Source organism: Aethalodelphis obliquidens, unplaced genomic scaffold (assembly GCF_003676395.1).
Source record: "Aethalodelphis obliquidens isolate GAN/ISIS:26980383/991018 unplaced genomic scaffold, ASM367639v1 scaffold15, whole genome shotgun sequence".
In the NCBI taxonomy this organism is placed as follows: domain Eukaryota; kingdom Metazoa; phylum Chordata; class Mammalia; order Artiodactyla; family Delphinidae; genus Aethalodelphis; species Aethalodelphis obliquidens.
In genome coordinates, this window is record NW_020837959.1 from 13,274,527 (window position 1) to 13,295,283 (window position 20,757).

Consider the following 20,757-nt stretch of genomic DNA (forward strand, 5'->3'; position numbering starts at 1 on the left):
TAGCTGACCATTAAGATAATTGAGCAGACGTCAGTGGCCACACAAAAAAAGAATACAGAATTTACAGAATTTGTTCAGAAAAGTCACTAAACAAACATCAAATAGCAACAGCAACAAATCCTGTGGAGGATGGAGAATCTGATTTCCAGAGTTGCCGTATTATATTAACTAAAATGTTTAGTTTTCAACAAAAAGTAGGAGACATACAAAGAAACAAGGAAAGATGGACCGTACACACAATCAATAGAAAAACTGTTCCCGAGGCAGGCCAAACGCTGGCACTTACAATAATGAATTTAAATGAGCTATTCTAAATATGGTCAAGGACGGCCCGGAGCCAACATCGGCACCCGGGCGGTCCCAGCGTCCCGCCCCCGCCCCTGGCCGCGACACAGTTTCCACAAACAGACACACACGGAGACCGCGCGGGGGCGAGGCGCCACGGCTTCCCCGCCGGGTCCCCCGGAGGCCGGTCCCCCTCAAGCTGAGCGCGCGAATGGGCGCCCGCTGCGCTTTCCCTCCCGAAAGCGGGCTGCAGGGACCCAAGCGTGGACCCTGAGACACGAACACGCGCACCACGCCGCCACGGGGGACAAGAGGCCGGGCGCCGTGCATTTCTGGAATCACCGGGACGCCTGTGTAAATTTCCGTTTGACCTGACATTTTCCAAAGGTCACTCAAGATCAGGGGACAAAATGCCTAGTCTCCAAGGGTCCAGCCAGCCTACCCACTGAAATTAGGGGACAGGATGCCTCCGTTCCAAGGGTCCTGCCAGCCCACCTACTGAAAAAAAAGAATTAAAACCAACTAACTAAATAAGGTCAAGGAACTAAAGAAGTTATAAAAAGGAACCAAATAGAAATTCTGGAGATTAAAAGTACAATAAGTGGGTCTTCCCTGGTGGCGCAGTGGTTGAGAGTCCGCCTGCCGATGCGGGGGACGCGGGTTCGTGCCCGGTTCCGGGAAGATCCCACATGCCACGGAGCGGCTGGGCCCGTGAGCCATGGCTGCTGAGCCTGCGCGTCCGGAGCCTGTGCTCCGCAACGGGAGAGGCCACAACAGTGAGAGACCCGCGTACCGCAAAAAAAAAAAAAAAAAAAAGTACAATAAGTGAAATGAAAAATTCACTACAAGAGTTCAACAGCAGATTTGAGCAGGCAGAATTAAAAATGAGTGAACTTGAAGATAGACCAATTGAGATTACCTAGTCTAGGGAACAGAAAGGAAAAAGACTAAAGGAAAATAAACGTAGCCTAAGAGCATCAAGCAGACTAATATGTTTATAATGGGAGTCCCAGAGGGAGAGAAGAGGACAGGAGAAAAGGGCAGAAGGAGAATTTGAAGAATTCACGGCTGAAACTTCCCAAATTTAAGGAAAACTATCAACCTACATATCTACTAAGCCAAATAAAGGCCAAGTAAGATAAACTCAAAAAGATCCACAGCTGGACACTTCATAATCAAACAGCTGAAGCCCAAGGCCAAGAGAGGCTCTTGAAAATAGCAAGAGAGAAGTGGCTCATCACATACAAGAAATCCTCCAGAAGACTAACCAATAAGCTGATTTCTCATCAGAAGCCACGGAGGCCAGAATGCAGTGATATGACATAATCAAAATGTTGGAAGAAAAAGAATGTCAACTACGAATTCTAAATCCAGCAAAACTATCCTTCAAAACTAAAATAGAGGGGTTTCACTGGTGGCACAGCGGTTAAGAATCCACCTGCCAATGCAAGGGACACGGGTTCGAGCCCTGGTCCGGGAAGATCCCACATGCCGCGGAGCAACTAAGCCCATGCGCCACAACTACTGAGCCTGAGCTCTGGAGCCTTCAAGCCACAGCTACTGAAGCCCGCGTGCCTAGAGCCCATGCTCTGCAACACAAGAAGCCACCGCAATAAGCCCACACACAGCAACGAAGACCCAACGTAGCCATAAATAAATAAATTATATATAAAAAAAAAACTAAAGTAGAAATTAAGATATTCACAGATGAAAACTGTGAAGAATTTTTTGCTTGCTGAGAGCATTTATTTGCTTGCTTTTCTGCCCTACAAGAAATACTACAGGAAGCCCTTCAGGCTGAAATAAAAAGATGCTAGATAGTAACTCGAATCCACATAAAGACATAAAAAAGCACTAGTAAAGGTACCTATATAGGTAAATACAAAAGATGGTATAAACTTTTGGGTTTTTGGCTTGTAACTCATTTTTCCTCCTATTTTATTTAAAAGACAACTGTGTAAAGTAATACTTGTAAATATGTGTTGATGGGCACACAATGGATAAGGATATCATTTCTATAAAAATAATAGCACAAGTCAGGGTGAAGAAATGGACTATAGGAAAAAAGATTTGTATACTATGGATATTATATTGGTATAAATCCAAAGTAGATTATTATATATTAAAGTGTTAATTATAATCCCCAGGGCAATCACTAAGACAATCACTCAAATAAAATATAATAAGAGAAATAACAAAGGAATTAAAATAATACACTAGAAAATATCTGTGTAATACAAAAGAAGGTTGTAATGAGAAAAACATTAAAGACATTACACATATAGAAAACAAATAGCAAAATGACAGATGTAAATCATACCTTATCAGTAATTTTATTTAACATAAGTGAATTGAACATTCCAATTAAGAGAAAGAGATTGGCAGAATAGATAAGAAAAAAAAGATCCCATTATATGCTGTCTGCAAAAGACACACTTTTAAAGACACAAATAGATTGGAAGTATAAAAGATATATCATGCAAACAGTAAAAGAGAACTTCAGTGGTTATACTAACATTAGACAAAATAGACGTTAAAACAAAAATTGTTACTAGAAACAAATAAGAACATTTTATAATGATAAAAGGGTAAATCCATCAAAAAGATATGGTCATTATAAACATATATGTTAGGCATAAACATATACCTAACAACAGAGTCCCAAAATACATGTACCAAAAACTGGCAGAATTAAAGAGAGAAATAGACAATTTAATAATAGGTGGAAATTTCAATAACTCATTTTCAATAATGGATAAAACAACTGGTAGACGATCTCAAGAAAATGCAAATCTTGAACAACACTATAAACCTATAGACCTAACAGACATTTTTTAAACACTCTACTCAACACCAGAAGAATACAAATTCTTCTCAAGCGCACATGGAACATTCTCCAGGATATGCCATATGTTAGGCCAAAAAACAAGCCTCAATAATTTTACATGTATATTACTAAAATGTAATGAATTAAAAATCAATGGCCAGGGAATCTTTTAAGTGATTTACAAGCATTATTTTATTTAATTCTCAAAAGTATCCTATGACATATGATATGATTAGGTATAAGAAGTATGGTTAGGTATGGTGAATATCCACTTACTGCAGATGAAGAAACTATAGTAAAGAGGGTTATATACCTTGCCTAAGATTGCACAGTTAATAGGAAACAAAGGTAGGAGCTACAATTAATGTTCTTCTCATGTTTGAGGTCTCAGGGTAAACGTTTCCACCCAATCTGTACAAGGTCCCTTCTATAATTCACTCTGACAGCATCCTATTCTCTTTCTTCATAAAACTTTTCACAATGTGAAATTATAATTCTGGGTCTGAAGACAGACAAGTGGATAATATAAGTAGTGTGAGCAACCTGTTCTTGTTTGCCTGAGACTTTCCTGGGGTTGACACTGATAGTCCCAAGCACTGGAATTCTCTTAGTCCTGAGAAAATCCGGGTGGTTGGTCACACTAAGAAATAAATAAGCTACAAGTGTTAGCTCACTGATGCCACACAACTAGGTGTTCCCTTCGTAAGTCGTAAGAGCTATCACCCAGGAGGTAAGTGCGCTGCAGCCAACCTTCTTTCCCCCAACAGCCCTAAGTGTCTTATAAACCACAGGAGGGTCTCTGTTTACCCACTACAAGGCACCCTTCTCAGTCACCATGGAAACACCATACAGAAACTAAACAAAGATGAGATTTTTAACCCAGCCTTTGAAAAAAAAAAAAGAGGCTCTCCAAGAAAGCACTACCATTTTGGAAGGAAGGGAGATTGCATTATTGTTTCTTTACTTGTTTATTCTGCTTCTTTCCAGAAGCTATTTACTCCATAAGAGCAGGGGACTCACATTTTCACTCACCATCAAACATTCAGCATCTAGCAAATGCCTGACATCTGGTGCATATTCAATAAATATTTGAGCCAGTGATCATGTAACTTCTAAGTCTTACTCTTAATCACCATCTATTACCTGCCTTGATTTAATACTTTAATTTTCCTGCCTTAATAGAAATACAAACTAACAGTATGAACTATTCACAACATCGCAGGCATGATGTTATCCTAGTAAATTGACAGAATAAGCTTTTGAGGTAATTATCCCCATTTTCCAGATGAAGGAACTGAGGATAAGAGAGATGAAAGAACTTGTCCAAGACCTCAAAGTTTATCTGTATTTGTTCCACAGATGGGTGCTATAACTTCTCAATTCTATCATCCTTCTGGCAAGAAATATTTCTGTACCCACACAATGGAAAACACAGAATATCAGGTGTTTGATATATGCTGCTTTTTTTTTTTTTTTTTTTTTTTTTTGCAGTACGCGGGCCTGTCACTGTTGTGGCCTCTCCCGTTGCGGAGCACAGGCTCCGGACGCGCAGGCTCAGCGGCCATGGCTCACGGGCCCAGCCGCTCCGCGGCATGTGGGATCTTCCCGGACCGGGGCACGAACCCGTGTCCCCTGCATTGGCAGGCGGACTCTCAGCCACTGCGCCACCAGGGAAGCCCTATGCTTCTTATAGAGACCACTTCTCCATGCCTCCAATATTGTTTATCATACCAATCTGGTAAGCTAAATATTTTTCATATCTGACATAAAAAAGAGTCCCAGCCGGGCCCCTCTTCTATTAATAAAGTGCAAATTGACACAAAGTTATGTAAGGCTACAGTAGTTGTAATAATAACCTCTGAATTCATTAAGCACTGGCAAATTTTGAGTCCACCATCATATCTTGCCAAAATTTTTTTCTTCTTCTAGTTTTTAGGAGGCAACCAAAAAATGCAATTTCATTCATTATTTTATTTCTTATTTTATTTTATTGTCCATAACCAATATGGCTCTAAAACCTCTCCTTTTTTCTTCTTTTTTAAAGAGAATCCTCCAGTGTACATGCATGCTATTTAAACTAAGCTCCCTAAAGCTGAATACAATTTATCTTCAAACAGCAGAGAAGGAGGGCAGAAATCTTCAAATATATATAAATTCATAGCCAGCTTCTATCGAACTCCTGCCCTTGTCAACTTGTTTAGAACACAATTTTCCAAATGCCACTGCTTTCTGGGATTCAGGAGAGGGTAAGAGAGCTCTTTCATTTCACTAGATTTGTGTCAACTCCATCCTGAGTTTCTAGCAATAGGGCCTCTCAGAAAAATATGCTGAGCTTCCCTTCAGGTCTGGGATGCTGTGATTCTGGCATCGCAAAGCACCGAAAGTAAATAAAATGGCTCACGTTGTGTTCCAGGCACAAGGGGGCCCAAGAGATAGGATGAGAAATCCAGCTGATGTGCCCAAGACCCTACCTCCAATTGCATGCTGCTGTTTTCTCAATATTCAGAGCTGCAGCCATGGCCAAATTGCACACTTGGAGCCAAATTCTCCCCTCAGTTCTGCGTACGCAACTTCATCCAAAGTCGCTAGGTGTAGAGCGCATATCTGAAAGTGACATTTGGCGATAGCGCCATGGAGTTCTCTTATCTGCCACGTACTAACTATGCAATAAGCGCGTTTCTACCGATTTCTGCACAAACGTGAGCCTGTTTGCTACTCTCAGATGGCAGTGCTTGCTGTACCATTTCCTCACTTTTTAAAGATTTTTGTGTTTTGCCAGTCAGGAACACATTTTGCAAGTCCCTGGCAAACACAAGTGTACTTTCTTCTTGGCTTCAACACTTATGGAAGCCAGATGAAAGGAACAGCTCGCAGGGAAAGCTTTGGATTTCATCAGTCCATCGATGAAGTAGTCCTCTGCCTCTCAGTCAGGTTTTTAAGGGATTGTGTTTCCTTAACTGAAGAAGTAAAAGTGCAGAAGAGGATAAGTGAAGAAAAGAATTAAAGGTTTGCCTCATTTGAGGAGTATTTTTAGATCCTTCCCTCTATGCTCCCCCGCCCAGGCTAAGTTGGCGGGTTCCACATCCCATGTGCATCTCATATTTTATTGTGTGTGTGTGTGTGGATTTGCTAGGTATTGTCTGATGCTCTCTGAGTCAGAGCCAATATCATGTTTATCTCCATATTTCTAGCCTAGAGCAAGGAGTCTGGCAGTCAGGTCAAGACACATTTATTGTCCACCTACTCTGTGCTAGGCACCGAGCCTCCTCCAGAGATAGAATGTCCTCCCCTTGAGGAACTTAGAGTCTAGTCGGGACATGCATGCATCAGCATAACATTTATGCACAAGGTAACCAGAGGTTACATCGAGTATGACCAAGATGCCAAAGGGAACACAGCAGATGGGTTCGTAATCCTGGTGGTATAGTCAAGAGGACCGCTGGGAGAAGACCTTGCCAGAGCTGGGCCCTGAAAAGAAACAGGAATTAAGTCAAGAGCTAGCAGGGAGGGGAGGGAGTTCCAGGCACGGGCAGCAGCATGAACAGAGGCAAGAGGGCATAGAACGCTATGCAGTTTGCCCTGCAAACTTCAAGGCCCAGGCTGGGAATAGCAGGCCATTAAGACCAGAGAGGTGGGCAGTATCCAGGTAACCAAGGATTGTTTTTAACCTTATCATTTTTGAGAAAGTAGACATTGAAAGAGTTCAACCCTAAGGGAAACAGGCTCATATCTATGCTTTAAACTGTTCAAACTGGGAAATTAATAAAGGGGCTGGCTTTTCTTTGTGAAAGATTGAAAACAAAGAGCCCAGCTGGGAGGCAATTTTAATCATCTTGGTGAAAGACCATGGGAGCCTGTATTAGGGCTGAGAGTAAGGCTACGCAAGAACTATTGAAAAGGCAGAATGGGAAGGACATTGTGCTGGGTTAGAGGCAGGAAGTGAGTGGCTTGAGATACTCATTAGACCTTGAGATATATGAGCTTGAAGCTCAGGGAAGTGTCAGGGATTAAGATTAAACTATGTGACTCCTAATTTTATAGGAGCTGAAATTACCCTTGAAAGTAGATGAGATTTCCCATGAAGAACTCTTGTTAAAAGAGAGACCCAGTAGCTGGGAATCTTTGGGGAAAAACTATCATTTAAGGGGTGAGCTGGGAAGTGGGTGCCCCTGAAAGTGATAAGGGGACATTTCAGAGACCTGCATGTGAGGCAAAGAGAGTGTGAGGCCCTGAAGGCTCAGGGACTTGCAAAATGTATAGAGATTTTCATAGAAAAGGCAGAAAACAGTGTCAATGCCCCATTGTGGTGAAGTCAATATAGAGTCATGTCCAATAGCTTTGGCAATAAGGAAGTCTTTGAAGACCTTTTCTGTGTCAGAGACACACATGCATATTGTTTAATAAATACATGAATGAATAAATGAATGAATGGATAAAACCAAGTTTTCAGAGACTCTCTTCCCTTAGGATATAAAAAGTGAGACTTAATTTTTAGGTGAAGGTTGATTTTCAAAGGATCCCAAATCTCTAGCCTTAAAAACTCTTAATTAGTATTGGTGACACAAAAGAAGTCATTCTGTTTCAAGCCTTTTCTAATTGACTTTTCTTCTCCATACCCTTTGCTGTGCATTTTAATAATGATAGATGGTAAAAGTATGAGATTAGATCACTCCCTAACACCATACACAAAAATAAGCTCAAAATGGATTAAAGACCTAAATGTAAGGCCAGAAACTATCAAACTCTTAGAGGAAAACATAGGCATTAATGTGAACATATGACATTAATCACAGCAAAATCCTTTTTGACCCACCTCCTAGAGAAATGGAAATAAAAACAAAAATAAATAAATATTTGCAAATGAAGCAACTGACAAAGGATTAATCTCCAAAATTTACAAGCAGCTCATGCAGCTCAATAACAAAAAAACAAACAACCCAATCCAAAAATGGGCAGAAGACCTAAATAGACATTTCTCCAAAGAAGATATACAGACTGCCAACAAACACGTGAAAGAATGCTCAACATCACTAATCATTAGAGAAATGCAAATCAAAACTAGAATGAGATATCATCTCACACCAGTCAGAATGGCCATCATCAAAAAATCTAGAAACAATAAATGCTGGAGAGGGTGTGGAGAAAAGGGAACACTCTTGCACTGCTGGTGGGAATGTGAACTGGTACAGCCACTATGGAGAACAGTATGGAGGTTCCTTAAAAAACTACAAATAGAACTACCATATGACCCAGCAATCCCACTCCTGGGCATATACCCTGAGAAAACCATAATTCAAAAAGAATCATGTACCAAAATGTTCATTGCAGCTCTATTTACAATAGCCCGGAGATGGAAACAACCTAAGTGCCCATCATCAGATGAATGGATATAGAAGATGTGGCACATATATACAATGGAATATTACTCAGCCATAAAAAGAAACAAAATTGAGCTATTTGTAATGAGGTGGATAGACCTAGAGTCTGTCATACAGAGTGAAGTAAGTCAGAAAGAAAAAGACAAATACCGTGTGCTAACACATATATATGGAATTTAAGAAAAAAAAATGTCATGAAGAACCTAGGGGTAAGACAGGAATAAAGACCTACTGGAGAACGGACTTGAGGATATGGGGAGGGGGAAGGGTAAGCTGTGACAGGGCGAGAGAGAGTCATGGACATATATACACTAACAAACGTAAGGTAGATAGCTAGTGGGAAGCAGCCGCATGGCACAGGGATATTGGCTCGGTGCTTTGTGACCACCTGGAGGGGTGGGATAGGGAGGGTGAGAAGGAGGGAGATGCAAGAGGGAAGAGATATGGGAACATATGTATATGTATAACTGATTCACTTTGTTATAAAGCAGAAACTAACACACCATTGTAAAGCAGTTATACCCCAATAAAGATGTTAAAAAAAGTTTTATACAATTAAACTGTTCTAATACAAAAGAAAAAAAATGATAGATGAAGGAAGTCTTAAGGTGGAAATGCAGAATCCAAGGATACTCTCCCTTCATCACTTGCCACGAATAGGACCCACCTCCACATTACACGTGCACTTGGGGTCACAGGTCATCAGAGGTGTTTGGAAGCATGGAAAACTAGATGCCACAGGGTCAGAATTTTAACACCAGCCCTTTCTTGGAGCAGCCCATGTCTTGATTTGAAGTAATAGACTAATGGGCTTCAAAACTTTCTTCCACTTTAAAGTTTTTTTCTAGAGTCTTCACCCTCAAATGTTTTGGAGCATCCTAGATTCACTCAGTAAGTGCTCAACAAAGATTTTGGTTGTTAATTCAGTCCTTTGAGACGAAAAGTTTTATCCTTTAGCAAACAGAACTGTTTGCTGTTTGTTCCAGAACCAAGCTGAGATTTACTTTGCTTTCCGCAGTTGCTCTTCATTTCTGCTTTCCCTGTTTGTACATATGCCTTCACTTCATATGCCTGCCTCTTTCTCTGGACGTCTGAGAAACCCTGGTCCCTGCCAATGCGCACACCCATGCTGATGGATCCATGGAATGGTACCAAAACCCACTCCTCCATATTTTGACTCACTGCAGAGAGGAGGCATACTGCCAACTTTGTATCTTCCTGTGTTCGAAGAGTGACAGGAAAGCAAGATGAAGGAGTACGAAAAGAAATAGAAGTGTGGTTACAGCTGATTAAAGTGTGGTTCCCAGCACAGTGAGAGGAGAAACACAAACAAATGACCTGGCTGATTTCACCATAAACATGCACATCTCCTTCACGTATTCCCAGATTTTTACATCTAGTGATGTCTTGCCTGGTGTATTCAGACGATGCACCATATGGACAGAGGCAATGTTTTCCTTAATCCTTAGTGTAGTGTACAGCCTGAACTATCAAAGTTCCACCACCAACACTAACAATAAAAAGAAATGGTATTGCCACTGCAAAACAGTGATTCGCTTTCAGTATGGAAGCTGCTAAGGGCAAAACTCCTGTGTACGTTATGTACTGTTCTCAGAGCTCAGCGGGCAGTGACTAAATGGCAAAACGAGGGAGCCCATCTTCTTTCACTGATATCATACATCTCAGCCCTTAATGATCACCTAAGTTCCCTGTGCTTCCGAGGGCTGGTGCTTCGGAACGGCTTTGCAAAGGTATTTTAAAAGATTTAATTGCAGGAAACAAGCAGGGTTTTGAAGTTCAGAAATCACGTTTTATTAGCTAATATTCTGGGGCCCCAAAGAAACAACTGTCCACCAGTTGATATTCTAGAAAGAAAAGAACTCTCTGTTAGGTTCAGTCAATGGGACAGTCCCTCACTCCTGTCTCCATAAACCTGAGCTCTAACTTGCATGGATTTTCAGATACATCTCCACTGAATTTGTCAAATGGCAGCCCTTTCCACTCTGGTTTGGCATGCAGAGTCCCTTGGTTTTCTTTCAAGGAGATTTTCAGGAGTCCCAGAGTAGTGATTCTGACATCCTACCATTGCAAGAAACGCTTAAGAAATATATAAAATCTCTACCAATGCAAATTAAAATTAATTGCCTTTTTGAGAAATTTGCAATATTATCTGGATATATCTAGAAAAAAACCTTGAGTTGATGTTTAAGAAATAAGACGAACAACCCAAGAATACTGATGTTAGTTGCATTTTAGGAATTTTGCAACATGTCTGGGATATCAGTAGATAACTGTAAGATGTTACAGACTGGAGCTGAGAACCAGTCCTTAACGATGACAAAATCTCCCAATAGAATTACTGGTAGTAAGGGTTGATGCAGAGAAAAAGAAAAATGAAGTAAGTAGCTATTTCTTTTTCCAAATAAACAACATTGTTTACTCTTAGAACTTTCTTGTTTACCTCATTAAATTTTAAGACTGTTGGATAAAGTCAGTGTCTTATGTTATCAGTCTTTGAGAATGAAATTTACAGCATTCATAGCTGTTATTTCATGATAAAAACATTTATTATTGCTATGCCCTTTGATCTAAATAGGGCCATGGGCTGCTAAACCATTATTTTTAGAAATAGAGAGGAATTAAAAGATGACACCCAGGCACAAAGGAAAGGAAAGGTCCATAATCTATGTGAGAATAAAAGCACTCTGAAGAAACGTTCGAGAAAAGATGAGCTGTTTTGTATATGCCTGACCCTGCCCTTGAAACTAAAGGAGGCTGCCTGACATATTGCCTCCACCTCACAGCTCCTTTGATTACAGCCCAATTCTGTAGACCTTTATTTCCTCAGAGGAAATTAGCAACAAGCTCTATCTCATATGCATTTGCACTCTCACATTTACAATGTTTCTGCCTTGAATTTACATTTAAGAGTACTAAAAACCATTGATTTCTAATTATAATGGTGAGCTGCATTTCTAAAAAAATGTAAAACTCAATAACATGAATGTCATTCATATCCCTTATTCTAATGGGCACTATTAAAAAAAAAAAAGCCCATTTAGAGAGGACTTCCCATTTCTAAAGTATGGCAGGCTGAATTTTCTGTTTACCTTTGAAAGCTCCCAAAATGAATGAAAAAATCATTTTTAAAGCATAGCTTTTTTTCCTTAACATCTTTATTGGAGTATAATTGCTTTACAATGGTGTGTTAGTTTCTGCTTTATAACGAAGTGAATCATTTATACATATACATATATCCCCATATCTCCTCCCTCTTGCGTCTCCCTCAGCCATCTTGGAAGTCTTGAGGAAAAAAGGAACCCCAGATGAACTGAATCCCCGAAATGAAGCAAAAGCCAGACCCCAGAGAGGTAAGGTAGCATCAAAGCCTCGATTGTCTTGAGGGTATTGGCCAAATCTTGTGACCTTGACTCTCTTTTTGGATGGATTGTCAGGGCATAGCAGGTAAGAGATAAGAGTCAAGGTCTGCAAAGAAAATATTTAATAGAGTTCTAAACAAAGCTGAGATTCCAAAGTGGAAGAGTAAATAATAAACAATCCTCATCCCAGGAAAGGAGAGTAAAGGAAGTTAAAAGACAGTGCCTGCCATAACTTGCCACTCGGTATGAGAAAAAATAAATCTCCCTGAGAATTCATCATCACAAGTCAATCCTTATGGACACTATGGAGTTTGTGACCCACATTTATGCTTCCTGTATGTATTAAAAAACCACAAGCACAGAAAATTAAATATGCATCCAGGTTGGTAGTAAGCTTGGACAGCTTCTCTAGAGGAATTCAACATCAAGTTGGAGCTCTAATAGTTATCACAGATAATTCTAAGGAAAACAAGGCAATCACAATAAAAAAAAGATCACCACACACAAGAAAAAGCACACCAAGAATGAGAGATGGCAGAATCATCTACAAATTTCTCAGATACTGAACACATAATATTCTTACTATAAAAGAATTATGTTTAATATGATCTAAGAAATAAAAGATTCAGAAGCATGGAAAACAAGATATTTTAAAAAACAAATCAATGTTTAAAAGAATCCATTGGATTAAATTTTTTAAATGAAATTTAAAACTCAGTAAGATAAATTAGCAAATTCAACACAGCTGAAGAGAGAGAATGAATAAACTTAAAGATAAATTTGAAGTAATCAAACCAGAGAGAAAATTATTAAAAGTAGAAAAATGTTGAAAAGATATAGAGAAGATAGGCTGAGAAGGTTTGGAGTACATCTAAATGGAGTTTCAGAGGGACCTAATGAATAAAATTGGGATAAGGAACTATTCAAAAAAATAATAACTAATACTCTCAACAATTTTTGGAAGATACTGAGCTCATATCCAAAAAGCTCAATGATTTCCAAGCAGACTAAATAAAAAGAGATTCACACCTTGTCATACTGAAAGTAAAATTATATAACAATAAAAATAAAGACCAGGGCTTCCCTGGTGGCGCAGTGGTTGAGAGTCCGCTTGCCGATGCAGGGGACACGGGTTCGTGCCCCGGTCCGGGAGGATCCCACATGCCGCGGAGCAGCTGGGCCCGTGAGCCATGGCCGCTGAGCCTGCGCATCCGGAGCCTGTGCTCCGCAACGGGAGAGGCCACAACAGCGAGAGGCCCGCGTACCACAAAAAAAATAAAATAATAAAAAATAAAGACCAGATATTTAAAGGAAGCAGAGGAAAGAAAGAATATCATTTATAAAGGAACAATTATACTGATGACTGACTTCTCAGCACAGCAATAGATACCAGAAGATATAATGCAATACACTGAGACAAAACAACTATCACTCTAGAATTTCACACGCAGTACAACTAACCTTCAAGAAGAAAGACAAGAGCATTTTAGAAAAGTAAAACCTGTAAGTATTCATCATATACATGCTATCCCTAACTGAAACTCTAACGGATATGTTTCAGGAAGGAAGAAGATTAGTCCAGATGGAAGGTCTAAAATACAAGATAGGATTCTGAGCAAAGATATTAGTAAATATATGATAAAGACAAACATCGATATACAAAACAGTTTATTGGTGAAGATTAAAAAATATAGAAATAATAAGTGGAAAAGAACAGTATGTAAGTTGAGAGGGTGGTGATGAAACCTAAGACATTCAGAGGTTTTTGTACCATTTGAGATGAGAGTAAGGTTATTATTAATTTTAAACTGTGCTAATTAAGCATGTTAAAATATCTACACTAGCCACTAAAAAAAAAAGCACAGTGAGTAAACATCAAAAATAAGTACAGAGATAAAGTTCAAAAGGAAGCAAGATATTAGGGGAAATGTTAAATAAATCAAGACGTAAATTGAACAAGAAAAGGTAAAATAAAATTCCAAAGAAATAACCTAGCCAGTACTTTTTTAAGATTATTAGAGTAAGCATACACACGATCATTATATAAATACACACACACACACACACACACACACACTCTAACAGCTGAGGATGCAAAAGGATTAGTTATGTCAAATACTAACTGAAAATATCACAAAGAGAATAGATTTTAAGGTGGAAAAGTATGAGCAGAGATAAATAAGGTCTCTTCCTAATGATGAAAAGTTTAACTTACCAGTCAGTTATAACAATTTTAGACTTATGTGAAACATACTAATGTATCTTGAATTACATACATTGAAAATTTACAGGTACATAAGGAGAAATTGAAAAATTCACAGGATATTGGAATCCTTTAATACCATCTCTCATAAATTGTTAGCTCCAGTAAACAAAAAATACCGGTAAGGAGATGAAGGTTTGGACAGCATAAACTTGATTTAAATGGACATATATAATATAGAACACTGCGCCAAACAACTTCAGAATATACCATCCTTTTAAGAACACATGAGCTATTTTTGAAAATCGTCCACATAAGAGCCCATAAAATGGGACATCCCTGGTGGCGCAGTGGTTAAGAATCCGCCTGCCAGTGCAGGGTACATGGGTTCAAGCCCTGGTCCGGGAAGATCCCACATGCCGCAGAGCAACTAAGCCCGTGCACCACAACTGCTGAGCCTGTGCTCTAGAGCCTGCAAGCCACAACTACTGAAGCCCGCGTGCCTAGAGCCCGTGCTCCGCAACAAGAGAAGCCACCGCAATGAGAAGCCTGCGCACCGCAACGAAGAGTAGCCCCAGCTCACCGCAACTAGAGAAAAGCCTGCGTGCAGCAGCAAGACCCAACGCAGCCAAGAATAAATTTTTAAATAATTAATTAATTTAAAAAAATGCTTTAAAGAAAGAGGCCATAAAATACATCTCAATATATTTCAAAAGTTGGTATCATATAGATCATATTCTTTAACATAAATTAAGTTAAAAATCAAAAACAAAAAGCTGTCTAGAACAAGAACTGTATTTGGAAATAAAATACATGCTTCTGAAAAACACATGGATCAAAGAAGAAATCATGATGGAAAATTTTAAATACATTGCTGAATAATAATTATAGTATACACACACATACACACACACACACACACACACACACACACACACACAATGGAATACTCCTCAGCCATAGAAAAGAATGAAATTTTGCCATTTGCAACAGCATGGATGGACTTGGAGGGCATCATGCTTAGTGGAATGTCAGACAGAGAAAGACAAATACTGTATGATATCACTTATATGTGAAATCTAAAAAATAAAACAAACTAGTGAATATAACAAAAGAGAAGCAGACTCACAGATATAGAGAACAAGCTAGTGGTTACCAGTGGGGAGGGGAAGGGGGGAGGTGCAATACAGGGGTAGCGGATAAAGAGGTACAGATTTTTATGTATAAAATAAGCTACAAAGATATTGTACAAAACAGGGTATACGCCAAGATTTTATAATAACTATAAATGGAGTCTAACTTTTAAAAATTGTGAATCACTATATTGTATGAAACTTTCATACAGTACTGCTGGGAAGGTAAACTGGTATAGTCGTTTCAGTAAATGACTTGTTATACCTTGTGAAGCTGGACATGTGCATGCCTTAAAGCCAGCAATTCTATTCCTTAATATAGACCCAAAGAACCTTCTGTACACATGCACCAAAATACTGGTTCGAAAATGTCTACAGACCCATTGTTTGATAGACCAAACTGGAAACAACCTAACATAAATTAACAACAGAAAACCAAAAATTGTGCTATAGTCATTCAATAGTATATGTTTGCATAAATAAATAATACAGCAGCTGCCTGCACCAGCATGGGTGAATACTAAAAGCAATACTGACGAAACAAAAGCAAATCAGAAAAATATTGTATAATTCCATTTATATAAAATCCAAAACCAAGCAAAACTAAAAGAAATGTATTGCCTATGGTTACATATATGTGTGGAGGTGTAAAGAAACCCAATGGTATTAATAAATACAAAAATCAGCAGTGTTACCTCTGAAAGAAGTATGAGTTCTGAGATGTGATAAGTAGAGAGGGCTTCTAAGGAACTAATACTATATTGTTATTATTTTTGCCTATTGTAGTTTTTTTTAACATCTTTATTGGAGTATAATTGCTTTACAATGTTGTATTGGTTTCTGGAGTATAATTGCTTTACAATGTTGTGTTAGTTTCTGCTGTATAACAAAGTGAATCAGCTATACGTATACATGTATCCCCATATCCCCTCCTTCTTGCGTCTCCCTCCCACCCTCCCTATCCCACCCCTCTAGGTGGTCACAAAGCACCGAGCTGATCTCCCTGTGCTGTGTGGCTGCTTCCCACTAGCTACCTATTTTACATTTGGTAGTGTATGTATGTCAATGCTACTCTCTCACTTGGTCCCAGCTTACCCTTCCCCCTCCCCAGGTCCTCAAGTCCATTCTCTATGTCTGTGTCTTTATTCCAAGCTAGGTAATGGTACACAGTTTTTTATCTCCTTATTATTCTTTAAGCTGTATATATATGTGTGTGTGTGTGTGTATACATATATCCATATACATTATGCATGTATGTCTATATATTACGTTCTTTTTATATTTGATCTATTTCAACAGTCAAAAAAATATTTCACCAGTAATAACACATCACAAAAAAAGCCAACTCTTCTGTTTTTCAGGTACCTAACAAAATTTGACCTAAGATAAATACTTAGTGGAGGTGTGGTCTTTCCGATTTAAAAAAATGATAATTATGTGATCTCCACAAGCCCCGGGCTGTTTCCTGTCATGGAACAAATAGCACTAAATAAATGTTTGTTGAATTGAACTAAATTAAAATGTGTATAATACAAGGGGCAAATGTGTGACATCAGCTATTTTGAATTGTCCATCTCAGCCGTTCTTTGTAACAGAGCTCCAATTTTCACTGTATACTTATCCCTCAACCACACAATCTATATGCTACTGGGGAAAGTGACCCCACGCTTAGCAACCAAGGTGGACTCTGATTGGCTTAAGTTATTTAGCATCTTCCAATTCTTGACAACAGTGTTTGGTTCAAAACAGTTAACAAAGTGTGAGCCAATGAGAGACAAGAAATGAGATACAAGAAAATATTTATGAGAGGTTCGGGGTGTGTGTGTGTGTGTGTGTGTGTGTGTGTGTGTGTGATTTGGGGGTGGGGTGAGGAATCCTCCTAGGTCTTCTGAAAGATACTCAGAGAGGCACTCGCTGTGTTTATTGAACATATGAACAAGACTGGCAACCCATCCCTGCCCCGAGAAGCTGCTAGAGCCACCTATGTGGCATCTGAGGAGCTAGCCTTAAGTGAAGCCCCAGGTAGGTCAGGGCCAGCCCTTCTGGTAATACGGTTGACTAGGTAACCTAGACCACTTGCTACAGAACACTTAGAAATGCCAAATAAAATACAACAAACGTCCTTTTAAGTGCATGGCTGAGCCCAAAAGAAAGTAAGGGAAATCTCTCAGCCAGGCCAGTTGATGAGAGCAGAGTCACCTTCCCCAGCATATGTAGGCTGCAGAGGTGAGAAATGAAAATCCAAATGAAAAATAAAGTGGGAACTGAAGACCAGAGCAGGAAGGGTAGACTGGACAAGGGGCAGAGATTGGTTGCCACTTTCTATAACCAAGAAGCTTGCATTTTATAGCCCATGTAGGGACAGGAGATGGTGGCTTAGGTCTGCAAAAAGTCAGAGAGCTGCAACTGGGACCATATGTAAAGTTTAAGGCCTAACTCTCAGAAAAATGGTGGATTAAATATATATATGTCCTCACCCCCTGTAAAAAAAAAAATACACACACACACACACACTCACACACACACACTCACACACACATACCAGCAGCACAGGGTGATATACTGGTGAATGAAAGTTTATACAGGGTTTGTAAAAGTTTCCTCCGAGAATATATACTCACAAACGTGCTCTCACATAGATTTGGAGTCTGCATCTTTCCTACACCATGATACAGGAACCTACAACCCGAAAATTTAACATACAATATTCCTGCCAGTAATTCTCCTGAGATTCATGCCTCCCACCTCCACCCTAATGCTTAACCCAGGAGGCACGAGATTCCAACAAATAAACTCCTAAGAAAAATAAGTTCACCACCCAAAATTACCAAATAACCCCCCCAAAATTCATCATGTAAAAGTCAACAGATATATAGAAACAGATGTCTGAAAATAGATTTCAGATAATAGGACTACAAGATATAGAATAAAAATTTAGTGTATTTTAAATTATTGAGGACATAAAAAGAGAAATTAAAAATATCTTAAAATTATGAGCACTATCACAAAGCCAGGGAGATTTGAAAAATTACCACCTGGAATTTCCAGGAGTAAAATAATTGAAATATAAAACCCAAAAGACAGATTAACAGCTAAATAAGACCTAGATGAAGACAAAATCAGTGAACTAAAATATAGAGATAATAAAATTATTAATAAAGCAGGACTAAAAAAAAGTATAAAATATGAAAGCTATGAAAGATAGAATATGAAGGACAACATTTATTCAAGTTCCAAAACAGCTATATATTTAAGATGTGGGCAGACAATATAGAGACCAATGGGAAGAGAGAGAAATAAGATATTTGGTGATTTTTAAAAGATGCTTGATCAAACCTTGCCTGAAGCCCTTTCCATTCCTCAGCTTTTATATTGTTAGCCTATACATTTTTAAAATTATTTAATCCCATTTATGTTGAGCATTTTGTTCTTTGCAAGCTAAGTTTTCCTAGCTGATATTGGAAGTAAGAAAATAAAGATTAGACTAAGAAAGTTTTTTTAAAAAGTACCTGACCATTAAGCATCTGGAAAAATAGACTCAGACAAATCCAGCTAGAAGTTAACAGGGGACAACACTTCCCCCATATTGCAGCTGTAAAGTATCATAACGATCACCTCTTCGGGTGACTACTGCTGTTTTACTAAGATGCTTTGGTTTCTAAAATCATTAACTATCAAAAACTTTGTTTGTTAGAAATTATATCAGTAAAAATGAAACATCCCACTCTTGCCTAGAGGATTTAAGCCACTCTGACACAGAGGCAGCCTCAATTTCCAACCCAAGTGCAGAGCTTCTAATAAGGGGTTTCTGGATACAATATTCCACATTTATCTTAACTTTGTAGTTCCCAAGGAAACAGGACCTTAGATCCACTTCACAGTCCAGAGTTGATGTTAAACCCTTCGCACACAGCCCAGCTTTTCTCTGAGCCTATCCAAACACTGCTTTATTTAAATTTAACCTAAACGCCATTATCCTTCAAAATCCTGGGCTTCCCTCGTGGCGCAGTGGTTAAGAATCTGCCTGCCAATGCAGGGGACACGGGTTCGAGTCCTGGTCCGGAAAGATCCCACATGCCGCAGAGCAGCTGGGCCCCTGCGCCACAACTACTGAGCCTGTGCTCTAGAGCCCGCGAGCCGCAACTACTGAAGCCCACGCGCCTGGAGCCCATGCGCTGCAGCGGAGAGGCCACCGCAGTGAGAAGCCCACGCACCGCAACGAAGAGTAGCCCCCGCTCACTGCAACTAGAGAAAGCCCGTGCACAGCAACAAAGACCCAAGGCAGCCAAAAATAAATAAATAAATTTATTTTAAAAAATCCTATAATAACCTCTGTCTTTTCCTTTATTTGGTGAGATGCCCCACAGTTCCCCTGGCATGCAGTCTCCCTCATTGCAATGGTGCAATAGAACTGACTTTGCTGAATAAAAGGTCATTTCTGGTGACCTTAGGCTGATTAAGCTAGGACAGGAGACAGGGTGAAGCAAAGCAAATAAACCAAAATATAAAATTATATTTTTAGCATTTGCCTAAAGATAGTCATATAGAGAGGAACGGAAAAGAGAGGAACAGAAAAGGTAAATGCTGGTTAGAGTCATTTGGTTGGACTGAAACTAGAGAGGGTTTTCACTGATGATAGCTTCTTGGAGAAGGCCAGCCTTGAAGAGAGAGAGAGAAAGAAGTTGCTTCATGTTCCATTAAGAACATGGAACTAGTGGCAGAAGTACTTAAAGAAAAAAAGCCCCTTTGCTTCTCTTTGCAGCTGCACATACCCTTCCAGACCGGGATACTTCCTTGTTCCATGCGGGCGGCCCACGGGGCTCCCAGAAAATTGAGTGCAGCCTAAAACAAGTGCCAAAGCACACTCTGGGATCCAGCTGCCTCCCAGGTCTAGGGCTGAGCTCCTGGGCTGTGTTTTCATCAGTGAACTGGCAGTCATAAATGTCAAGCCCTGATCAGCATAATCCCCTTAGCTCTTCCAGCTTAGTTCACAGCAAGGAAAGGTGGCATCAAGATTTCCTATTTTGGAAAAAAAAAAAATTGCTGAACTTGGGCTGGCCTAATACTAGCAGTGCTAACGTTCTACATGGCTTTTATCTCCAGTAAGTTCGAGATTACTTAAGCATTTGTGGGAATCAGATTTCTTTGTAATCAAGACAAAGCACAACATTTTGGTACCTTCTCTGATTGCTAAGGATGGCTGTTTTTCAGGTGGAGGAACTAAGGAGAACATATCTGGTGTAACGCTGCAGTAAAAATAAATTAAAAAGTGGGGGGCTTCCCTGGTGGCGCAGTGGTTGAGAGTCCGCCTGCTGATGCAGGGGACGCGGGTTCGTGCCCCGGTCCGGGAGGATCCCACATGCCGCGGAGCGGCTTGGCCCGTGAGCCATGGCCGCTGAGCCTGCGCGACCGGAGCCTGTGCTCCGCAGCGGGAGAGGCCTCAACAGTGAGAGGCCCGCGTACTGCAGATAATAATAATAATAATAAAAGTGAAGCATCATGAAGATGTAGCTCTCTGCTAGCCTCTGTTTCAAGAAACCCCTGCTACCCT

General features: G+C 39.7%; 1 protein-coding gene across 1 annotated transcript in view; it reads right to left on the reverse strand.

Moving 5' to 3' along the window:
- Nucleotides 1-20,757, reverse strand: part of HS6ST3 (heparan sulfate 6-O-sulfotransferase 3) — a 656,550-nt gene that overhangs the window by 168,477 nt on the left and 467,316 nt on the right. The gene's annotated exons all lie outside the window — the stretch shown is intronic.